This window comes from Orcinus orca, chromosome 8 (assembly GCF_937001465.1).
Source record: "Orcinus orca chromosome 8, mOrcOrc1.1, whole genome shotgun sequence".
In the NCBI taxonomy this organism is placed as follows: Eukaryota; Metazoa; Chordata; class Mammalia; order Artiodactyla; family Delphinidae; genus Orcinus; species Orcinus orca.
The window spans coordinates 99,495,790-99,514,269 of NC_064566.1; the positions used below are offsets into that span (position 1 = coordinate 99,495,790).

The 18,480-nt window shown below is 47.5% G+C and overlaps 1 protein-coding gene across 2 annotated transcripts in view; it reads left to right on the top strand.

Moving 5' to 3' along the window:
- Nucleotides 1-13,228: 13,228 nt before the first annotated feature.
- The window catches only part of GRAMD1B (GRAM domain containing 1B), a 251,406-nt gene continuing 246,154 nt past the window's right edge, over nucleotides 13,229-18,480 (top strand). Inside the window, exon 1 of one of the 2 annotated variants that reach the window (XM_049713921.1) lies at nucleotides 13,229-13,429. The gene's annotated coding sequence lies outside the window, so the exon portion shown is untranslated. The remainder of the gene's footprint in view (nucleotides 13,430-18,480) is intronic. The other variant, XM_033407353.2, reaches the window with a different exon arrangement.

Here is an 18,480-nt window from a genome sequence, read left to right on the forward strand (position 1 = left end):
CACAGATATACAAGCCCTAGTGCCTGCTCAGGGAAGAAAAAATGTCAGCACCTCAGCTTTACCATCTGGTGTGGCTTGGCATTGAGTCGTATTGCTACACAGAAATGAGTATCTGATGTGATCGGGCTGAGTTCGGATGCTAGGACACCTCTGAGGAATAGCCCTTTGGATTCTGCAATTTGATTCAGGTCCCCAAATTGGGCTCTTGCTTTGGACCTTACTCCCCTTTCTAAAGTCTATCTGTTACCCTGCATAATTCTCCATACTCTCTTCAAGATTAGAATGTTGGTCCTAAACCCTGCCCACCTGACAGGGGCTCCTTCCATGCTTGCCAACCCTCTCCCCTGGTGAATGGGATTCTAATTCCTATAACTCTAGTTATTCTCAGGAAGTATCACTCAGATCTCCTAGAATCATAGTGAAGCTTCGTTTTTCTCAATATTCTTACCTGACCACCTGGAATTTCACATTTCTGTGTCCAGGAAAGAGAAGACTTTCCTGGTATCAATCCTTTTCTGAATTACACCTAAGTTTTCTTCATCCACAGCCATGGGCCTAGGACTGCCCAGCTGTCCTTAATAGCTCTAGAGCTAAGACAATTTCTCTTCTTGTCCAGGCCTGGCTCATTTCCCCAGCCTCCTTATACTACTCCCTACCTCCATCCCAACTCTTAAGACTCACCTCACATGCTACCATCCTATAGCCCATAGGATCACTTATTTTCATTCCATTTACTTCCTACTTATAATACTATAATCCTGTGCAATATGTACATTAATATGTATAAAATAGATAACTAATGAGAACCTGCTGTATAACACAGGGAAATCCACTACACTGTACAGTAGAAACTAACACAACATTGTAAAACAACTATACCCCAATTAAAAATAAATAGTACTATAATCCTGTGCTTATCTCAACCTTCTTCCTGGATTGCAAATTCCTTGAGGGAGCTGTCTCACTTCTTATAACTCTTGAAGCTTGTGATCAACAAATGGAATTGAGTTAAAAAGAAAACAGTTGCTGTTTTTACTATTGACAAATAAATGGAATTAATTAAAAAGAAAATAGCTTTTGTTTACTATCCTCATTTTTGTAACTGTATACCCCACCCCAGCCCTCAGACAGACTAGGGCTTAACAGTTCAACGAACTCAGATGCAATCATTTAAGCCTTTCTGGAAAGCAAGTTTCCTTTCTCTTTGTAGCAGAAGAACCAGACAATCTTGGGTTAGGAGAAAATTGAGAAGGAAAGGGGCCTCAGGATTGGGAGACTTTGGGAATTCAGAGAGAAAAAGCCTTGTGTTTCTGGTATCAGAGAAAAAGGTCTGTGCTGGGAGTAGACACCAACAGCTTACTAAATGGCAGTAATAAAGCAAGGTCCTGACACTCGGGTTTTGACACCTATAACTAAAAACTGTGTTTGCAGCCTGGCCAAGGAATCATTGCCTTTATTATTAAGCAGTTGGTGCTCCCAAGTTGCTCCAAGCTTTTACTTCCTTTATATGCTCTTTTAGAAGGAATATTTATTATTGCTGTCTCTTCCCATTTGTCTGCTGGGATTATTATCCTACCTGATTCTCTGTCTCCAGAGTAAACTGCTCCTTTTTTCGGGGGGATGGGTAATAAAAGATGCCAGATTCTTAGCAAGAGAAATAGGTTCCTAGTGTAGACTCAGTAGCTGCAACTCCAGTGAAATCAGAAGTTAGTTTCTTGGCGTAAAACTGGTCATTTATATAATCTTTGAACTTCATAGAAGTTTTCTTCCCCCCTGTTAGAACTCTCTCTCACAGGCATATTGAGAGGAAAAGGAACACCTCAGATCCTCCGGAAGCCCTTTTTCTCACTATAGCAACTGGCTCCACTCTCTGTGGGCCTAGTGATAGCCAAACTTTCTGTGCCCAGTTACTGAAAGAGCCACATGCATCCAGGCTGCTTTTCTGGGTGGTGCAGGAAAAAACAAAAGACTGTATGTAAATGGTACACAGTCTAGGAAGAAGTACGCCAACCAAATCTGTAGCTTAGAAACCTTGGGAATGATCGAGAAACCCAGTTAGACTGTAAACATGGTAAAACGGGCCAGAGACTCATAAATTCTCACCCGGTACTGGATTCCCCTCTGCAACAGCCATTATACGCTATACATTATATTCTGCCCGCCTAACCCCCCATCACCCTGGCCAGAGCTGGTTAGAGACTGGCTGCAGTGCAAGTGTGTTGTATCCCATCAGAGGTGCAGTTCACAAATACGGGAGCCAGGTTAGGTCTGTTACTGGGATGGCCATGAGGGAGACACCATACCAGAAGCTACTGTGCAGGTCATAACCCTAAAGGGGGGTTCATGGTACTGACAAACAGGAGAAGGCCAAGGCCAAAATCTAATAGCACTCCTTCAGAATTCTGCCCAAGGGAGCTCCAGCTCATTAAAAAAAATAAATATAAAAATTAAAAATAAATTTGTAGGGGCTTCCCTGGTGGCACAGTGGTTGAGAATCTGCCTGCCAATGCAGGGGACACGGGTTCGAGCCCTGGTCTGGGAAGATCCCACATGCCGCGGAGCAACTAGGCCCGTGAGCCACTACTGAGCCTGCGCGTCTGGAGCCTGTGCTCCGCAACAAGAGAGGCCACGACAGCGAGAGACCCATGCACGCAGTGAAGAGTGGCCCCTGCTCGCCACAACTAGAGAAAGCCCTCGCACAGAAACGAAGACCCAACACAGCCAAAAATAAATAAATAAATAAAAATTTTAAAAAAATGGTTAAGATGGTAAATTAAAAAATAATAAAAAAATTGTATTTGCTCAAAAGCTGAAGGTATTATCTATCTCTCCAAAATATACCCTGAATCTGACCCACTGCATCTACTCTATTGGGACAACCCCTGGTCAAGCCACCAACTTCTCTCCCCTAAACAAACGCATTGGGTCTCTCACTGGGTTCCTGTGTCCACTCTGCTCTACTTCCAAACAGCTCTCCACAGAGCAGCCAGAGCCATCTCTTAAAATGTAATTTCAATCATGTCATTCTCCTGCTTAAGTTCTTCAACTGCTTCCCATTTCACTGAGGACAAAACCTGAATTCCTGACTGCAGTCTACAAAGCTTTGCCAAGCTGCCCGAATCCCTGCTCACCTGGGGCAACGTCCCCTTCCCTCACTGTAGGTCAGACACGGTGGTCTTCTTTGGGTTTCTGAAACATGCCAAACTCACTCAAGTATCTGGAACTTTGCACCTACCGTTTCCTCTTCCTGGAACAACTTCCCCCCAGATCTCCACACATCTGACCCCTTCTCATCACCCCAGCCTCAGCTCAAACACCGTTAGAGAAGCTTCCCCATCGTTCTGGCTAATAATCATTAGCCAGCTAAGAATTCACGCGCAATCATTCTCTAGTCCATGGCTGTGCTTAATTTTCTTCTTAGCACTTACCCTTATCTGAAATTTTGTTTGTTTACGTGTTTGTTTTCTGACTCTTCCCAGGAGACTCAGTGAGAGAAAAGATTTTTTAATTGAAGTATAATTAACATACATTATTATATTAGTTTTGGGTGTACAACATAGTGACTCAACATTTATATACATCGCAAAATGATCACACAGTAAGTCTAGTTATCAACTGTCACCATACAAAGTTAATACAATGTTATTGACTAACCCCCCCCCATGCTGTTCATTACACCCCAACGACTTATTTATTTTACAGCTGGAAGTCTATACCTCTTGATCCCCTTCACCCATTTTGCCCACTCCCCAACCCCCTTCCCTCTGGTAACCACCACCTTTTCTCTGTACCTATGAGTCTGGTTATGTTGTGTTTTGTTTGTTCATTTATTTTGTCTTTTAGATTCCACATGTAAGTGAAATAGTACTTGTTTTTCTCCATCTGACTTATTTCACTTGGCATAATGCCCTCAAGGTCCATCCATGTCGTCACAAATGGCAAGGTTTCATCTTTTCTACGGCTGAGTAATGTTCCATTGTATATATATATACACCACATCTCCTTTACCCAGTTCATCCATCTATGGACACTTAGGTTGTTTCCACATCTTGGCTGTTGTAAGCAGTGCCGCGATGAATATAGGAGTGCACAAAAAGATGTTTAATTGTCTTGTTGATTCATGTTATCCCACATAGATATCCCTCTCAATTAATGTTTGTTGAATGAAAGATATACACAAGGATTTAACAAGCATATTTTGACTTCCATAGTAAGTCTATCCAAATGGTAAGTTAACTTTTGTTGGCATGACTGGTTCCTAGGGACTCTAGGTTGACCCTCCTTTGCTAGCATTAAGTTATGTATTTAATCATCTCTCCTAGCACCTCATTAGAGATTCTCCGATCTCCGGTTTTCTGGAAACTACAATTTAGCTCAGGGATTTTGTCCTTCACTTTCCTACGATTTCTCAGAATCATTGACTCTGGGTCTAAGGTTGCATTTGGTATGTTATTTCGGCACTCTGGGATGAAACTGTCTGAGCCTGGACCCTGGAATTAGAGTGACTAGAGGCTCTCCTTAGTGTCTCTTCACTGAATTGAGGTTTCACTTCCTGGTTCTTATCGTGTGCCTTCTGAGCCTGTAGTATCCCGTTAGGACCCACAGGAGAGGCTCTTTACGTAATGGTTTATAGTCATTCGGTAAACATTTTGCAGGATGGGCTCTGTAATGACCTCCCATGCTCCCCCGTCTGGCCCCTAAACGGCCTAAACACAGAGCCCCAGCCTTGCTCTGGGAGTCAGTGGTAGAGGGGTGAAGTCTCCAGGATCTGGGTCCTGGGGGGCTGAGTTTGCATCGCAGCTCTGCCACGTGCCGGTGATGTAACCTTGGTCTTCAGTGTTCTCATCTGTAAATGGTCCTGACTTTGTAACCTTCCCAGTACCCAGCTTTTCTGGGCTAGGACCCTTTTTTCTCCTCCGTAGCCCTTTCTGGAGTGGGATCCAGAAGCTGGGCGCCCCACAGACCTTCCTGTTGCTGTCACTGTTCTCCTCCTTTCAGAGCATCTCCCGTTTGGGGACCTCCCTGCCTGGATCACTGCCTGGTGCCTGTCACCATCCCCTCCAGATGTCATGTGCCATCTGTCTAGATGGGCTTTTCTCTTTATCTGCTGCCATATCTATCCCCAAGCACAGGCCTCCTCTGTGGCAGAAGACTTAACTACTGGGTCCTAGACTCTTCGTTTGCAATGTCCTGCAGCCAAACTCGAATTCTGGTGGCCCCTGCCATTAGGCGAAACACCTGGGGACAGAGAATGAGTGATGGGACTTTGACAAAGGACAGGGCATTTCATCACCAGTCCTCAGTACTAAAAGCCTTTATTGATTGCTCGTAGGTATTTGGTACCATACTTAGTGTGGTTCGAAGCCATCCAATCAAGACTCAGCACCCACCCCTGAGATTTATAATACACCCCAAGATACCATGTTGGTTTCCTAATTCAGCTTTTCCCTCACTTGCTCTGACTTGGTTTTCTTTTTAGCCTCGTCTCTTTTCTTTCAGAGTAGAGGAAATTAGAGCCAGAAAAAAGCCTTTTAAAAATAAAACATCTAAGTCCTCAGTAGCCACTGCCTGTCAGGGAGAGAGCCCGACGTGGCTGAGCGGCCTGATAGACTTTCTCCGTGAGACACTTCACGTTGCAAAGCTTATTAACCAGAGTTCTGATTAGCGAATTGCCTGTACCCGTAAGGGCCCATCAGGTTTTTTTCTTTGTATTGATCAGAAGAGGAGAGCAAAGTCAGAAGGCAAATAAAGACCTAACTCTAAGATTGACAGCCAAGGAGGCTCAGCTGAGAGCATCAGGGAGCCTGGGACAGGATGTTTCTCAGAACCCAGACTCCGAGCACCTGCTGCTCGGAGTCAAAGCGAAGCCCTGTAGTCCCTCCTCCAGGAATAGGGACTTTGGCCCAGCAGCCTGCCCAGCGCCTACCGTGTCCTGTCGATGGTGGAGTCCTGGAGGACAGGAGTTCCGTGTTTTAGGAGATGCCCCGGGAGAAGGAGCCGCGGGATGGAGACCAACCTTTCCCATCGTCTCCTTAAAAAAGTGTCCCTTAGAGGAGTCTTCCCATTTCACATAACATGGAAGGAATCTCACAGGGTCTATCTAATCCCACTCTCCCATTTTCTAGGTGAGAAAAGTGAGGCCTGAAGAAGAGAAATTATTTTCCCAAGTTCAAACAGCTTGTTTCCGGCGAACTTCGGACTTGAGTTTGGGCTTCCTGAGCTCTGATTTACCCACCACTTCAGGCTGCCACTCTCCCACACCCCACCCATATCCTTTTGCCTCTATTTCTCAACAATGTGTCACAACACCCAGTGGGGAAAGGGAGGGTGGAGGAAGTCATCCTAAAATCCCTGAGGTCAAATGTGCCCACGAAGAGAGGCCTAGATGCCGGATCCCCCTCTGTGGCTGCACTCCCGGTGGTGCTGTGTTTCAAAGCAGTAGATCTTGCAGGATTGCGGGGTGTTCACAATCAGGGAAAATGCCCCTGATTGGATTAACAGACATGGTTCTGGGAACTGAATCCCATTGCCCTCACTTGAAAGCAGGCTTTACTAAGCACACATCAGCTGGTGATATAGGCCAGATGAGCGCTCCCAGGAGAAGGGGGAGGGGAAGAGAAGTCCCCTGCTTGGCAAGAGGAGGGAGAGGCACCTCTACCCCACACCCAGCCAATCTGGCTTCCCTTTGTGCTGGGCTGACAAGGGGCAGCTGGTGACTCTGGCAGGGAGATGAGCAGAGGAATTAGCCAACTGCCTGTGGGCAAAGATCAGCCTGCAGGAGGGGGAAAGATGGTCCCAGAGCATCCCTCCCTCAGATGCAGGCATTTACCCCCAGGGTCTCCCTTATCTATTCTGGTAAACCGGTGCCCAGAGGACCTCATCAGAGCAGCTAATGATATCCTGGATAACCACTAGCTCTTTTGCACTTGGAACCTGGCACCAGACTCCCTGGGTTTAAATCCCATCTCTACCCTTCCTAGCAGTGTTTGCAATTGGGCAAGTTCCCTCACCTCTCTGTGCCTTATTTTCCACATCTACAAAATGGAGATAATAACGTCCCTGCATCATAGCATGACTCCAGATTCAATGAGTAAATAAAATGTAAATCCCTTTTAACAGTGCCTGAAATTTGTAAGAGGGTATGCTTTTATTGTTGTGATCATTAATGTTTCATATTTTTGTCTACACAGGAAAAACTGAACCTTTGGCCTGAAGGTCCGTGAGAGAGAGAAACAAAGAAGATCCGGCTCCTGGAACCTCCTGCCCAGTGACTGGAAATCCCAGGGATTCTTCTGTGGCTTTTCTTCCCCTCTAGCATTTGTTGTTCACGGTGACTGGCTCGGTCATGGGAATATTAGCAGGGGCATTGTTCAAGGAGTGACATGTTTTCTGATTCTTGGGGATCAGGATCCCCAAACCTGGAAAGTCTCTGTTTGCTAGCATGACTCAGTGGTAGAATAAGCCTAAAATTCAAGACCCAACTGTGTCGGTTTCTACCTCTTTGAATTCAGTAGTCTTCCTTCCACTCTCTGAGCCTCAGTTTCCTCGCTGTGCACATTGGGAGAAGTGTTTGACGGACCTCACAAGATTGTTCGCTATCCAGGAAGAATACGTGTGAAATATGAGGTAGCTGAGATGATTATTTGCCACATCAAATACTGCGTGGCTTTGGCCAAGTTGCTTAACCTTTGATAAACTCAGCGTTCTCTTCTATAAAGTGGGGATAATGAAAGTACCTTCATAGGACTACAATAAGGATGGCAGCAAATCTTTTTTTTTAATATATAAATTTATTTATTTATTTATTTTTGGCTGCCGTTGAGTCTTCATTGCTGTGCGCGGGCTTTCTCTAGTTGCGGCGAGCAGGGGCTACTCTTCATTGCTGTGTGCGGGCTTCTCATTGCGGTAGCTTCTCTTGTTGTGGAGCATGGGCTGTAGGCACACCGGCTCAGTAGTTGTGGTTCGTGGGCTCTAGAGCACAGGCTCAGTAGTTGTGGCGCACGGGCTTAGTTGCTCTGCGGTCTGTGGGATCTTCCCGGACCAGGGATCAAACCTGTGTCCCCTGCACTGGCAGGCGGATTCTTAACCACTGCGCCACCAGGGAAGCCCAGCAAATCTTATACTGTGAGAATTCAGCACAAGATCTGATGTGCTGTAGTAGTTATTATAAGATGTTAGGGTTATGCCCATCCTGCACCCCAGCCCCTAATACATGCAGCCCACATAGCCACACAGCAGGTGTTTCTGAGAACCACAGACACAGTAGAATTCTCTGGTGAGAGAACGTGGACTTTGGGAGGTTCTGTACCCTCCAAACTCAGCCATGCAAGTGCAATTTTTATCACAGAAGCTTCTCGTTATATTTTACCTGAGGAAATAGCAGTTGTTCTCTCTTCTCGTGCCTTTTGTCTCTTATTAGCTTGGTTTCTTTCCAAATCCCCTTGAAAAAAAAATAGCCTGGTTATGTTTTCTGCCAGGAGTTGGAGCCAGCCATGGCTGCCTTTAGGGTTCTGATCTCCTGGAAGAGGCAGAATCAGTCCTTTTCTCAGCTGAGGATGCAGCCGAAGGGTATCTGGTGCTTTGACTGGACTCCATCAGGAACAGACCGGGAAGAGTGAACTACGGGTTATTAGGAAGATTTAGTCTGGAAGGAGTCACATGTTCACCCTGGGCATGGCTTTCTTGCCAGGGATGAAGGATGAGGTGGGGGTGGAGGAGTCTGAAAGGATACTGTGGGTGAGAGTGAAAGGGAAAGAGGAAGCATTAATTCACTGTCCTGGTTCCACATGCCTGGGTTCCTGCTACCGGTGGGAAGAAATTATGTCTTCATTTCTCTGTTTATATAAAATGTCCTCTCTGATCCCCTGACACCATAGTTCCTTTTATTTATTTTTCTAGTTTTACTGAGATATGATTGACACACAGTGCTGTGTAAGCTTGAGGCGTACAGCATAATGACTCAACTTACATACATTGTGAGAAGATTAGCACAATAAGCATAGCTTCTTCCAGTAGGCTAATGGGAGTCCTGCATCCTTCACATATAATAGGCTGACAGGCAGAGGGTCCAGTCAATGAGCCCTTGGAGGAAGCAACTGAGAAAGGAATTTTCTTGGCTCCATTTCTTACTTAACTGGGCATTAATTAACATCTGTTCCACAGCTGCCCCGTCCATAAGAGAGAGAGAGATCATCCCAGCTCAGCCACGTCCCACAACGTGTGTTCTAGTCCACAGCACATCAACACACAATGTACTTATGCGCCCCGAGGACTGGAATGGCAGCAGGGAACTGGTAGTTACTCATTTTGCCCTTGGGTGAATTTGGCCTCTTGCCCCATAAACTTTCTGAACCTCAGTTTTTTAATTTTCACAGTGGGGAGGTGGACGCTTCCCTCTTCAAGTGGTTGTTAAGGAGTACAGACAGATAGAGACATAAATAGATAATGAACAGAAGTAGAAATAGAAATCACTTAGCTCAGTGTCTGGTGTTTAGCAGCTGCTCAATTAAAGGAAGCTTTTTATGTCAGTGATTAATATCCTTTTTAGCTCATTTCTGAGTTTGCTCAAAGTGTATCTACCGCTAGTTTCCTCCCAGATCTGAGGGAGCAGAGTAGTTGATGGGGTGACTGTAATTGGCATAACCCTGTGAGGGGGGAGAAGGAAGAGGAGAAGGACTGAGCTTTGGGGTTCAGCAAAACTCAGCTGTATCACTGTGCTATCTGTTGACAACTAAGTGCCACAAGTACTCTACCATACACCATTGTCATTCTTAGTAATACCGCCAGAGTTTTGGGGTGCTTCCTCTGTGCCAGGCACTGTGCCAGGGGTTTGAGTGCACTATTTCCATCCAGCATCATTATGCTAATTTCATAAATGAAAGAACTGAGGCTTAAGAGGCTCAGCAATTTGCCTAATAAATATCCAACAGCTAGTGAGAAGCAGAGATGGGACTGGTACCCAAGGACTGTCTAGCTCAAAAGCCCACGTTCAAACCACTGTGCTCTATAGCCCAAGCAGCCTGGAAACTTGCTTTGAATCAAAGCAGGGAAGGAAGAACTGTGTCCTGATAGCTGTGATGAGTCTGTCCCGTTCCCCACGCCAAGCAAGTTGCTCAGGGAAGAGGGGACCCATGGCGACTCATGCCCCCTTCATCTGAGGATCGCATCTAGAAGACAAGTTCCTAGACCTCGAAAGGGGACTGACAAATGCCCAGGATGTGTTAACACTAGACTCTTCTCTGGAGGTCACACAAACAGAGCAGTCACATTGGTTGGTCACATTTCCAGTGTTCATCAACGTGTTCCCTAAATATGTGTGTTCGATCCCTAGTTCCCCAAATGCTTTATGAGAAAGGGTTTCCTGACTGACTGCATTGAACAAGTGAGGTGCACTATATCCCTTGGAAATTCACAACGCTCATAAACATAATAAAGGTTCTGAAAAGTCTGTCAGGAAAAACAAACAAACAAACAAAATAAAACTTGGTTTACTTTCTTTAACCCATTATTTCTCAAACACACTTGGCCATAGAATGCTTTTTTGGAGTGCCACCTATTAGCATTCCAAGGAATTAGTGTTCATGCAACAGCTGGCAAGAACTGGTGTTCATGGAACAGTTTGCATAGTTCAAAGAGCACTGGCTAAGGAGGCAAGAAACCACCATCTTTAGCATTAAAATGTGTATAGATCAATTATCCACTCTGGGCTGTAAAATGAGAATGTCAACCAATATAATCTCTAGGTCTCCTTCTAGCTCAATGACTCTCTGACTATGGCTACATCTGTAGGAGGTGGTGAAAGATTAAAACACGTTCCCAGCTCCTGGGAATTTAAAATCATTCAAAAGAAATACATGCATGTCAGAGCAGAGCACAGTGCCTGGCGGCATATAAGTGCTCAAGACATTTTTGCTAAATAAATAAGGGGATGTGAGAAAAATGTAAACACATTTAAATGAAACAAAATTGGTATAACTAAAGAATGCATGAGATCATGAGTGACTGAGGTGTGGTGGGAATGCTTCCAGGTAAAAATAAATTTTGAGCAGTTTCAAAAGGAAGGGAGGTAATTAACATATATTCAGCACTTACTATGCACCAGATAATATGCACGTGTTATATGAATCTTTGCTGTCCTATGAGGCTTAGAAAAGTTAACTTGTGCAGGATTACACATTTGGTTAACTGGAGATGAAGAGGCTGGAACGAATATATTATCTTGGATGTTCTTTGTGTATCAGGTACCCTGCTAGGTGTTTGACGTGCATTATTTAATTTAATCCTCTAACAGTCCTACAAAGGACATGTAATTATCCCCATTTTGGAGATTAAGATAGCTTGGATTAAGAGAGAATCAGGGAGGGATTAAGCAACTTGGTCAGAGTTCCTAGCTACTAAGTGTAAGTATGAGGTCGCTAAGAGGACTGTCTGGCCCTGAAAAGCAATATGAACAACATGAATAACAGCTAAGACGTATCACAATCCAGGCAGTGTGCATTCAGAATCTCATTTACTCCTGGGGCAAGGTTGGTTACTTTCTCCAGTTTTCATGTAGGGAAACTAAGGCTTAGAGAGGTTAAGTAAATTGTCCAGGTTGACAAATCTGGTCGAGGGTGGTGCAGGGGTACCTACTCAGAGTTCACTCTTCCTCACTCTGCTACCTCCTTCTTAATGGCATTTGACAAAAGGACCCCTTCTTGATTTACAGTATAACTCCTGGGGCGGTTTCATTTTTCTCTGAGTTACCTCGGTGCACATACTTGTGAAATAGCTGTCATAACCTCCCCAAAGAGAGTATATGAGTGCATCCAAAATATTGGACCCCACCTGGCCAGAAGTGGGAAGCCCTTCCAGAGGAGCTCTGTCATTGAGGTCGTGAAATGCCCGAGGGAAGGACATTTGTGAGAAGACTCTGCCAGGCATAATAACATCTTCTGGGAAGGGAATTAATGCTATGACCCCCTCACCAGTCTTCCACTGAGAAAGCCCCTTTGATTTATAGGCTGATACTGCCAGGTAGTATTAGTGTAGGCGTAAGAAGTAGATGGGGGAAAATGTGTGCTCTTTTGTGCGTAATGTGTAAATATCTGTGTCAGAGAGTGATCAGAATGATGTGTAGGATGGAGAGGAAAGTGGAAAATATAAGTGGAAAATGGGGGTTTTAAAGCAGATCTTGTTAGCTGGGTCTCTGGAAGACGGCAATGAAGAAGGATTTGCCATTTCACTTTTTTGTGGGTTAAGCATTGCTGCTCCTTTGGTGCTTTTCCTTCTTCACAGCCTTCCTGGAAGACCGGGTGGTTTTAGAAGTGGTTCTGGTGAGAATGGAGTGTTAACCTGTAAATTGGCTAATTATGTTTTCTTCCTGGGCTCAGGTGAGCTCCCTGAGACACGGGTGCCCTGGGCAAGAGTGAATGAAAGAGACTGACACTGTCCCTCTGGGGCCCCTCCACACCCAGACAGTTCTTTTTTAGGTACGGAAACGTGAATGCCCTGACAATCGCATTAACTAAAGGTCGCCACTTCCCTCGCCAGCTGTGTGACCCTGAGCCAGTCAATGCACCTCTCTGAGCTTCAGTTTTCTCAGCTGCAAAATGAGGGCTTTGAACCCGATGACTCGTCAGGTCCTGTCCTGCTTTGCAGTACCCAGATTCCCACACCATCCATCCAGATTCCGCCCCGTTCTGGAGACCCTGCAGGTCACCTGTGGACTCGTGCAAATCTCTGCCATTCGCTTTCCTCACATGCCTGCTCATAGCTTTGCGTGGAACGCGGCGATCTGGCTTTCAAACGGGCTAACGTCTCCTCCCAGCCACGGGGAGCTGCACTTCTGGGCTTGGTTTCCGCACTAAATTTGATGGTCTGGTTTTAAAGGAACTGTCTGGTCGCGTGTCCCCGAGTTACACTGCAGTGCTAAATGTTGGAGCGAGGCAACACCGGGAAAATCCAGGCAGGCGGCCGGCTTCACCCGCGGAGGGAGGGGGAGGGGAGGAGGGAGAGAGTGAGGGGAGCGGAAACCACGGAGGTAGAGTCGGGGACGACTCGGAGAGCGGCGCAGAAGCGCCGGGCGCGGGCAAATATATATTTATAGAAAGCGGGAAGGCGACGCCGCGACACGTAGACGCCGAGCCAGCGGGAGCCTCGCGGCCCGCGGAGGGGGAGGGGGTTCCTCTTCCTCCGCCGGAGCCCCCGCCCCCCGCGCAGACGGCCGCCCGCCCGGGTGCCCCGCGGCCCCAGCGCAGCCGGGCTCCGCGTCCTCGGGCTCCGCGCCCCTCCCCTTCCTCCCCCAGGTGGCCCTGGCTCTCCTGTCCGCAGAGCCAGGCTCCCGGGGAGACGTGCTGAGCGGTCGCTGGCAGCCCAGAGTGCCTTGGACGCCGCCGACCGACGCGCCCGGCCCGCCAGGCCACATGAGTGCCTCTCCCAGCAGAGCCAGGTAAGAACTTCCTGACCTTCCTGAGCCCCACGAGGGGCACACCTGGATGCTGGGGGAGAGGCTGAGGGATCCCCGGGAACCTGGAGGCTGTGGGAACATAGGGTGGAGCGGGGGTGCCGTTCTCTTCTGAATTTTCTTAGAGCGACCTCAAAGTTACCGGAGGGCACAGTAAAGCTATTAACATGGATTGTGGCGCGGCTGTGGTGTCCACGCCTGAGACGTGGTGTCCACGCCTGAGACTTGGTGTCCCCAGGAAACCCCTGGGAGCGACTGCTTCTTCATGAATTTCCAGAGAGAGCTAAGCTGGCTTCATGGTCCATTCAGTTCTGGAGACGTGCTCAGGCGGGTGGTGAGGGCAGGGCTGTGGGCACGGGGTTGTGTCTGCTCCTCTCCAGATTTCTGGCAAAAGTTTGAACTGGGGACACTGGCGTTCCTTGTTCAGGGCAGTGCCTCCCTGACCCCACCTGGCCACCCCCATCAGTCTGTGCCCGTTCCCCTCGCATGGTGAAAGTCCGAGATTTGGAAGAAAGACAAAGTAGACATCATGAGGTTTATCTGCTGGTACCTAATAACACTAGGGAGAGGTTCTGCTTTTCCTAATTTCCTCGTAGGGTGGAGGTGGAGGTCTAGTAATTGGAGGAATTCCTGGTTTGGACCGAGGGATGCGTGGAGTCCCGTTCTAGAAGAAACGGAGTTACTCTTACGCAGTAGATGAAGGGATGAGAAGGTGTGGCCATTGGAATGAGGGTGATGGAGCCCAAACAACTTGTTTGCAACCATCAGCCAGCCTTATGCGTGGAGAAACTTCATTTCCCCCAGAAGTTCCTTAGCAGGTGCCTAGGCTCCGAGGCCTTGTGTGAACCAACAGCTGAGAGCGTACTCCCAGGCTCTGAGTGCTGGTGGACAGAGCAGCTGTGAGAGGCAGCTCCATCACACACCCAGAATTGGAGAGGGATAGGTTGGGAGGACTGTGCACATCACATATACTTAGAAGATCCCTAGCTTTATCCAAGGAGGGGAAAAAAAAAAAACTTGTAAAAAAAATAATAAAATGTTTTCATGACAGCAACAGATGTAAAACTCCCACCACTCTGGGTGAGAAGACATTAGTGCAGAGGGCTGAGCTGTCTCCCCTGCCAGTGCCCACGTGGGCACATCACCTTTTGGAGCTACAGAAGGATGGCTTATGGATGAAGAGCCCTCTGCCTGGGGGCTTTTCAGGAGGGAAGTATCTCAGCTGGGGCTGTCCCTTTGAGCTCAGGAAACTAATATTGGAAGCAAGTTGGAAATGCTGCGTTTCTGTCCCACTTTGCCCCTAATCTGATCTCGAGGCTTACTGTGGAACAGGTGCACTCAAAGAAGGGTGTCCACACTGTTCTGATGTGACCCATTCCTCTCTCTCTTTTTTTTCATTAAACAGCGTTTAGAAGGTTAGAGGGCAGCGTATAGACGTGTATCTCTCGTGTGAGGAGTTCAGTCTTGTGCTCTGGCTGAGGATAATGTTTATTCTGCCTGTTCAGCGGTGCCTCTGCCTTTGTTTCTTACTTGAAGATGAGGTCTCTTGCCCATACCAGATGTCCCTATCCATGCCACCTTCACTGCTTCTTGCAACTTGAACTGGCTGCCGTTGATGGTGTATAGTGAGGTCACCAGTGTTTGCCTGAGGCCCCTGCCCTAGACGCAGGTACTTTGTAACTTGCTCAGAAGACCTTGTCTTCAACTTGCAACTTGGGCCAAGAGCTCTGCAGGGCATCGTTGGTGTTCAGGAGATCCAGGGTCTCCAGTGGACATGGGGAAGTTATGGTTTCCCCTGTCCACGCTCAAAGGCTGCTAGGTTTTGGAGATTTGGGGCCAGGCTTTGGTGTTAGTGGTGGAAAGAAACCATTATGAGCAACTGATCAACACTTAGCCAAACTGGGGCGCTACTATAATACCCTGATGTGCCCTCGTCACCAAATGTGAGTGCCTTATTTGGTTTCTTGCTCAGTTGTTTTCAAGGATGATAGGCCTTGAATGAAATCTCGTCTGTATAAGGAGACCACATAATAAAGGGGGTCCCTGCCACCACCTTCCTGTCTTTGCTTTTGGACTGTCACAGTCACATGATGTCTTTGCAGTTCAGCTCACTGTTGACTCCCCCATCAGGGCTGTGCGGTCAGACACATCTGTAGTGTGTACATCTATAACTGAAACCACCAGCCCAGGGCTGCAGCTGCCGTCCAGAGGCATTTCCACTGCTCTGCTTCCACCGTCTGCTGCTTTCACGCAGGCGGCGCGTCGTTTTCAGCTGTTTGTGGTTTGGGGCTGCTATTTACAATTTTGCTAGGAATTATCACCCATTCCGATTGCCCGGCCGAGAGGGTGCTTGCTTTCTCTTGGGGTGCCTGCTGTAGTTTATACTCTGTTTTAACTTTCACGGTCCTTTAACCCTGATCAGGAGCCTTTCTTTCTTCCTCTCCTTTCCCCCTTTTGCACCTGTGGATTGGTACCTCGGGAACCACATTTCATTTTCTGCCTAGGCATGATTATTCTTCAAATTGTACTAAATTCATCATGTCCTTGACTTGGCCCAGAGCCCTAACAGGCACAAAGCAGAAACACCACATGTATCTGAGATGTCAGGGTTCCATACACCCTTTATGTTGGTGTATACAAGACTCTGGCTTCTAAGGGATGCCCTTGTACCCACTCTGCTTTGTGGATACACATTGCACATCTGCCTATCAATGAACATGGCCAGTAAAAGGCAGGAGGATGGAAACAGTGTTACAGCAGAGCTGGGTGTTTTAGGAAATGGGATATACTGTTATGAGGGTCCCCCTGATTTACTGAAGCCTCATTTGGTGTGTGTGAAAATGAAGTTCTTTAGATAGGGGAACACTTGGCATTGGACTCGAGTACAGATCTGGAAGATAGCAGTAAAAATAGGAGTGCTTTTTCAGTGGGTTGACGTTGATGAATCTGTGAGTTAGTGATCCGCTAACCAGCTTTTCTGATAGGCTTTCCCCAGAGCAACTGTGAAGCTCTGTCGTCAGAGAGGAGGTTCCTGGCAACCCACCGTAGCAGAGAAAGATGGCTCCACAGGCGAGGGGCCCGTTCTGGGCACAGAGAAGGAGCTCCACTGCGTTGGTTCCATTAGGCGTCTTAACAGACTTGAAACAGCCTAATCCTTTGGTTTGAAACTAGGTCAAATAGTGGGACCATTCTGAGATCCCAGTGGGGGTGAACGGAGCAGGAAGCATGTCTCCCCTCTCAGCACCCATGTGGACTCTTCTGGCGCAGCTCTGGAGCCCCTGGTTAAAGAGAAGTTTCCCTTTCTGAGCCGGGATTGTGCTAAGGTTGATGTGGAGGTGGCTACGGGCTTCAGGGGTCCGAACTGGAGAGGGCAACTTGGGCATTTATTTTTAAAAACTTAATAAAAGTAAAAACTAATTTGTCCAGAACGCAAGACCAGCGAGGTACCTCCCGCCTGCCCACCTGCCAGGAGCTGCTGAGCTCCGTGAATAATAAACATATTTGTCTAGATGAGGGAGTATGAAAAAAGGCAGTCCCTGAAGCTCACCTGCCATCTGATCTACCTGACCTCTGAAATTCCACTTTCTAAACATTTTCAGTGTCTGGGACTTGGTGGAAGGGGTAGGGGATAAAGAGGGGAACAGAGTATAGGAGAGCAATTCCTAGAAAAGTTGATGAGACCCCGGGAGCCTGGCAGCCCGGGAAGGCAAGGGCAGCCCCCGTGAGGGTGTGGAGCATGGGGAGGAGAGCCAGTCCCCGGGAAGGAGAAAAAGAAATGACACGTAGAAACGATGAAGGAGGGGCAGGCGAGTGGGGCGACGGAGACAGGAAGCAAGCCAAGTGCGAGGAGAGAGAGGGAACAGATGGAGTAAAGAGGAAAATGTGGAGAAGCGCAAGAAAGGGGGCAAAGGGGGAAAAGAGCAGAATATCGTGAAAGCTGTACCTCGCTTTCAGGTTTCTTCTCTTCCCCTTTTTCCTCCGTCTCGGGGAGGAAGCAGGCGACCCAGCAGAACAGCGTGGCTTTTGTGCTGTTGGAGCCTCTTCTCATTGAAGCTGTCAAGCCTCAACCCTTCATGGCAGCTCGTTCTATTTTTACATTGTGCAGAATTGAAATTAAACAAATGACCTGCGATGGCAGTTTCATGCAGATTTTATCCAGCACACCCACACAGCCAGTGCCGGGGTGGCTGAATATTTCGCATAATATTCCCTTTAATCAGATAAGAAGGCATCCTCAGGAGAAGCCTGGGCTTTCGGAAGAGCTGCTTGGAGGAGGGTGGACAGAAGCCGGAAAGGAACCTTGTCCACTGGCTCACTTGGGCTTCTTAGCAGGAGAAATTCCAGTTAACTGAATTCTGGAGGTGCCCAGTGTTTCCCCTCCCATACCTTTTTTTTTTTTTTTTTTTTTTGCACTGGCTTTGATTCCAGCCTTTGTGAGACTTGGTCCAGTTCTCCTTGGAGATCTCATTGATGGCAGAAAAGGGTTCACTTTGGCTGATCTTGCCCTGAGTGGAAGCCTGGCTTAGAATTTGGGTGCTTGCCCTGTCTGTTGGTCAGGTCAGGGAAGCTCGTGTGTACTTTGCTGGTGTGACAGTGCTTAGGTGACAAGAATAACGATGTTGTACGTCTTGTTCCTGGTTAGAACACAGAGCAGATAATGCTTTGTTGGTTTAGACATGGTTGGTTTAGACTTACTTCCTTAAGTCCCGGGAGGTTGAGTAGCAATTAAATGCACGTCCCTTTGCACATAACCATTCTTTTTTTTTTTTTTTTTTTTTTGCGGTACGCGGGCCTCTCACTGTTGTGGCCTCTCCTGTTGCGGAGCACAGGCTCTGGATGAGCAGACTCAGCGGCCATGGCTCACGGGCCCAGCCGCTCCGCGGCATGTGGGATCTTCCCAGACCGGGGCACGAACCCGTGTCCCCTGCATTGGCAGGCGGACTCTCAACCACTGCGCCACCAGGGAAGCCCCATAACCATTCTTTTGTAGGAAAAACAACAACAACAGCAGTGCGTGTTAAGGGGACTAGTTAATA